We start from the raw sequence: 6,582 nt of genomic DNA on the forward strand, positions 1-6,582 counted from the left end.
TCAGCCATGGTGCCGCTGGCATCTTTCTCTTCCCCAGTGAGCCACTACCCTACCCTCACCCGGCGCCGTTGGATTCACGTGGACGGACAAGATTAGTTGGTACCGGTTCGGTCCACAGCGAACCGTGGACTCAGTCCACCGTGGCCACGTCAGCGCCCACATCAGTGCGCCCACACCCAGTCAGCAGCCGCCACGTGTCGCCCTGGTCAACAGTCGGGTCAAACCCCCAGTCAAAGCCGAACACTTTTGCGTTTTAGCCCCTCTGTTTTCTCAGATTCAACCCGCGGTACTCATCAGTTCAAATAACTTTTTATTCGGTCATGTTTTTATTCATTCAAGTCCCTATAGTTTCCAAAAATAGTATGCCCAGTCCAAATTTCATTTAAATTCAGATTTTAATTGTTTTAATTCAAAAAAATACGTTTAGTTTATTTACAGAATTGCCATTACATCTTATTTCATGCATAACTTTCATGTTTTAAGTCTGATTTGAGTGATTCTTTTGCTCACGTATTCGTAGCAATGCGTAGAATAGATCTGTAAGCTTTTCAACATATGTTTTCACTATTTGGTGTACTGTTCTAATGGAAGTCTATCTTGTATGCATGTAATGATTGGAATGATGCTTGATTGATGATTGGATCACGATTAGAGGGTGATCCATTTGAGGTGACTGAGGACCCTCAGCAGGATCAGCAGTACTCCCAGGACGACTTTGAGGAAGGCAAGTGTACCAAAGGCCCCTTGTTACCTATGAACTACTACCACTTACATTCATGCATGTGTTTAATTTGAATTGCCTTTAAGGACTTTACCTAGACAATTCCTTGTACCACATATCCTTGATACCTGGGTTTATTGGGTAGGCATTTTGGATAGATGCTGCAGCGCTTAACATGAAGTAATTGTTAAACATGATTAAAGGCTATATGCAATGTGATAAAATGGAACTTTTTAGCAACAGATAGGGGGCTGGAGTATGAGGTTGAGTACTCTAGTGCCTCTCCATAAGGATTTAATCCTGAAGCGGCAACCTAGGAGGGACCGTATAACCCCAAGTGTCACATGGCTCTGACTTTAACCTATTATCTAGATTGTACTAGCTTGTCTGTAGCTCCAGTAAGGGGTAAGAGGGTATCTTTCCTTTTTTTGTTAGGGTGTGCACCGTGCTGCGATGCCCACGTGTGCCATTCCTTTGTAGCTATGACTTGTTAGTGCAACTAGCTAAGGGTTTCATAGTGAAACTCTGCCACACTTCCTAGGAAGAGGTGTAGTGGGTCTCACAAACCCCAGCATTGGGAATCATGGCTCGGTGGGTAAAGATGTACAATTTCTATAGAAATAATTAACCTGTTATAACAGCCATGCTCACGGATACGAGCGGTCTGGATCCTTCAAGATTAGTGGTTACTATGGATGATGGATGGATGGGATATGAGATAAAACTTGATGATACTTTAATACCACTTGGGAATTGGGACTGTTCATTAAAGTAGTAATTCAGGATGCTAAAATTTGATCAACTAAAATTGCGAACCACAGTCAAACAGTGTCAAGCCTTTTTGAGCCTCATAGATCCCTTTGTTATACTTGCTAAGCATGGTGAGCTTACACTTGCTTTGCATCCAATGAAAATCCTGGATGGGTAACAGATAATGGATATGAAGAATTTTCGGAGGATGTCCAGGACTACTAGGGAGACATTCACCAGTTGGAGTCCCTATGGTAGTTGGGCTAGTTATTCCGCTGTGAATGTAATAATATTGCCTTGAGCAAAATTTGTATTTACTTTATGATGAGATATGCGATGTAATAAGTACTTTACTTTGATACTATTGCAATTTGTGATATATGTGTGTGTTTGGATATCTTGGGCGCACATATATGAGTACTTGATTTTGTTTGCAAAATTGGGTGCGACACTGTGGCTACCATCCGCATCGAGGTGGCCGCTACGATAGTGGGGAGGACCGCAGTCCTTCCCCTAAGCCGCCTAATCCTCGAGTTTTTAGCAAAGCTATCCGCATTGCTCATTTCCTGGCCTAGTTTTGGCAACTGGCCAACCTCACAAAGTACAGTGGCGAGACCAATCCCGAACTTTGCTAGCCGATTACCACCTAGCTTGTTAGCTAGGTGGTGTGGACGATGACCTACTCATCATCCGCAACCTCCTATTGTTCCTGTAAGACTTGGCGCAAGCCTGGCTCGAACACCTCCCTCCCTCGTAGATCCACGACTAGTGTGACTTGGTAAGGGTCTTCATCTGGAACCTTCAGGGCACATATGTGCGCCCTGGGAACTCCTGGGACCTCAAGAGTTGTCGCTAGGGGCCGGACGAGTCTCTTTGAGACTTCATCCGGCGCTTCTCCAAGAAATGCACCGAGTTGCCAAGTGTCGGTGGCTCGGAAATTGTCCAGGCTTTCCTCTCTAGCACCACCTACCGAGACTTGGTTCGAGAGTTAGGCCGGAACATGCCAACCTCGGCGGCCATGCTCATTGACATCGCCACCAACTTTGCCTTGGGCGAAGAGGCCATTGGGGCCATCTTCCCTGACAACAACGCCAAGGGGAAGCAGAGGGACAAGGCCCCTGGGGCCTCGGCTCCCCACCTCCCCAAGAAAAAGAAGAAGGGTCGCTAGGGGAAGCAAGAAGTCCTCGAGACTGGCCTAGTTGTGGCCGTAGAGTGCAAGAATCCCCGAGGCTCTAGAGGCCCTAGGCTCTTCGACAATATGCTTAAGAAACCCTACTGTCGACAAAATATGGTCGGTAGTCTACCTAGGGGTATGCCCAAGGTAGTAGATTATCAGCAGATAGATGCGCAAGCTACAAACAAGATGGTGACGCAAGACAGACACAAGATTTTATCCAGGTTCGGCCACCGTAAAGGCGTAATACCTATGTCCTGCATCTGATTGTATTGCTGTATGTTAATGAGAGATGTTTTTTAGAGGGGTCCCCTGCCCACCTTATATAGTTCGGGGGGTAGGGTTATAGATCAGGAAACTAATCCTAGCCAGTTACAATTGCCATAGGTGGCCGGATAAGGATTCCTATTCTAACCGACCAGGATCTCGTTTGACCTCCAAATCTGCCTTGATTCCTTGCGCGGGATTCCGAATAGATTGGCCGGGCCATGCGTCGTCTTCTAGTGGGCCAGACCTCCTGATCCAGGCCGGCCAAGCCTAGCCGTAAGGGTATAGGGGTTAATACCCCCACAGCTAGCTGCGACACGCCATTCGATCTCCTTCACTAATGTGATCCATTGTAATGTTATCTCCAACTAGTTGAAATATTGACCAATTGAATGTGCCAGAATTCTAGTCAAAACAGAGAGCAGTGGACAACGATTATAGCCGAAGATTCTGGTTGTCCGAAGAATGCATGGTGCTCTAAAGAAAAAAAGAAAAAGAATTCATTCCCTATCAAGTGTGCCCACTTGTATTTCTGAAAAGAAATGTAAGTGACCCTTGGACAATAATAGTTATAGCCAACAGTCAGAGCATAGGGGTCGATAAAATAAACACATTCACTGCAAGGTGAAGTGTGCCCACTTAGTCCCCGAGCCTGGTAATAGATGACGTAGGCACATGGTGCTAGGGTCTAAAAAAAATTCCCAGTTAAGTTGAGAATCCAATCATCATACAGGCAATACGAGATGCACCGGCAGGTTCATCGTACCGATGTAGTCCCTGAGCTTGCTGGAAGGCGAGGTATGAGCCTTGTAGCAAGGTCTAAATAAATGCCTCTCAACTGTATGTGAGTATAAATCACATGTAGCCAAGGAGAACGGTCTCCAAGCAATGTTCGGAGAGTGGTCGGGGCAGTCCCCGAGTACGATAGTGGTCTGGACAGTCCCCGAGCATGACAGTAGTCAGAACAATCCATGAGCATGATAGTGGTCTGGATAGTCCCCGAGCACGATGGTGGTCTGAGCAGTCCCTGAGCACGATGTGGTCTGGACAGTCCCCGAGCACGAGAGGTGCGTCAAAAAACCAAATGCCACTTGTACTATTATTTTGTGTATTTATTTATTTACATGCTCTATCAAGTCAAATCTGACATGTTTAGTCAAAAAAGTAGATAGGTATAGCATGTCATACTACTTTCTTGTCCTTTCAAGCAAATAGTTACGTGGCACATGTAAGTAGGTGCGTCAGTGTGGGCCCTCTCACACTAGTAATGAAGAGGCGCATACACTGATAACGAAGTGGTGCATATATTGGCATAGATCTTGAGGTTGTGAAAACAACTGTCTGCGGCGCGTGCGCACATCTCCCAAGAATCTCAGGCTGACAAAATGGTAGAACTCTTGGTTAAATATAGTAAGAATTGGTAAGTTACTTTTTACTGAACCCCATTACCATTCGCCGCTGCAGCCTTCTTCTTCCTCTTGCCAACCCTAACACCTCCAAAATCACCACCAATCAATCCTCCACCTTTTCCTCGTTCATCAGCAAGGCCGGATTCATGGCGAAAAGTGATGCCCAGAAGAAGGCAGGAGTCATGGCGAAGGAGTGGTGGAAATCAAGAAGCAACAAGCAGACCATCGAAGACCTCATCACCATGGGAGTACTCCACATCAAGGAACTCACTGGATGGCATGCGTTGGAGGGCGAGGGGTAACCCAATCCACAACCAGGTGAGATCGTGGTTTTCGAAGACTTCTTTAAGTGGGGTTTTGGGGTTCTAGTGCACCCTTTCCATCAGGGGCTCTGTCTATACTATGAGATTGGGATTTGTAATCTACATCCCAACTCGATCCTCCTTGTCTCCACCTTCATTCATCTTTGCGAAGCATATGGCGGCTTCCAGCCCCATTTTGACTTCTTTCACCATCTTTTCTGTCTGTGGAAGAAAGGAAGCGGTGGCTTGAAGATAGCCGGAGGTGTGTAGCTCAACCTCCATGATGGGATGAAGGCCCAATACCTGCACTGCCCTTAGAACACGTCGCTTAATGACTGGTACAAGAAATGGTTCTACATCCATGAAGAGCCAAACACGATCACACTATGTGATGTGGGGTTCATTCCAAAGAAGAGGACAAGCTGGTCAGAGAAGCCCAAGCACCTAGAACAAATTTTAGAAATACTTGGGATGATCCCGTGGAAGAAACAGGACGGTCCGAGCATGGTCAGGAGCTTCATCAGCCGACAGATCTAGCCCTGCTAGAGGAGGGTACATCCTAGTTATGAGTACCAAGGTAGCGCAGACCCGACGAGGATGATGCAGGAGGCGCTTGACAAGATCGAAGTCAGGGCTAGAATTGGAGAGCTATTTAACTTAGCTGATCCAAATTATGTCAGATTGAGCAACATCGAGCACGCTTTCAAGCTCGCCCGACCTCCCCCAAAGGTAACTCATCTTGCCTTGTACCCATAGTCTTATATTGTAATAGGAACTTACTATGTTATCTCCAATTTGTTTCCTAGATTAATGGTTGGGATAGAGCAATAGTGTTTATGTCGCCACCCCCTGGTGTAGATTGGCCACAAGTTGTTGACCCAACCACCCAGACTAGAGCTGGGGTCGAAGACGTTGACTGGGCCATGCTCAGAGTTGGAGAGGAGGCAGCGGCCAAAGCTATTGGTAAGCGGCCGGTGGCCAGCAAGCGTCGTCAGGTGATCTTTACTCTGTCAGACGATGACGTAAAGGAGGGAGAGAATGCAGACATCTTTTGACTCATACCTCGAAAGAGGAGGCAACTGGAGTCAACAGAGCAAGGTGGCTCCTCTGTGCCAGTAGGACCCACATCACCAACCACTACAGCATGAAGGACAAGTGGTGGAGGAGTCGAGCACCAAGCCCCAGCGTTGGTGCTGGATGTAGAGGGAGACCAGGTGTCACCCACACAGCACGTGGAGCGAGCGTGGCCAAAGAGACGTGCCTTTGCCACATCATTCCACGCTTCCAACATGTAAGTATTTATAACTTTGATGTAAGCTTGCAATTTGTATTGATTGTGGTGGCCTTCTGAACTTATCTCGGATGTACTAGTTTGGCATCTACCAAAAATTTGGACCAACTAGCCGGTAGCAGCATGGCTCCACTAGCTATTGCAGAGGAGACTACCCAGCAACCGGCCATCGAGGAACCCATGGCAGAAGGTCCGTCGGGGCCTCAGCAACCAAGCGGTCAGACAATAGTCCCCGAGCAGGGGGTCATGGGAAGAGCCGAGCCAAGCACAAGTGCTCCGAGCACTAACCTTGCTGAGGACAACACCTCAGCACCAAGGGTAACAGAACAGACCGAGGAGCAATGGTCAGAGGTGCGAGCACAGAGCATGTTTGTCGATGCTATAGCCCATGGAAAAGCCATAGTGATCGCAAAAGCTGCCAACTCTGGACCAGCACCGATACCCGAAGAAGAGCCCGAAGAGGATGAAGTAGAGGAGGTCCTAGGCCGTCCATAGGACAAGCGACAACATGTGTATGTGTTGCATTGGTGGAACGACCAGTGGGTTGTTCATGAGGAAATCCCAGAGGTCAAAGAGACCAAGAAAGTTGAATGAGCGACAAAACAACTGGTGACGGAGGTCCAGGTATGCTTTGCTTCACCACCTGATTTTGCTCTCTAGTCAAACTT

Source organism: Miscanthus floridulus, chromosome 11, assembly GCF_019320115.1.
Source record: "Miscanthus floridulus cultivar M001 chromosome 11, ASM1932011v1, whole genome shotgun sequence".
Classification (NCBI taxonomy): domain Eukaryota; kingdom Viridiplantae; phylum Streptophyta; class Magnoliopsida; order Poales; family Poaceae; genus Miscanthus; species Miscanthus floridulus.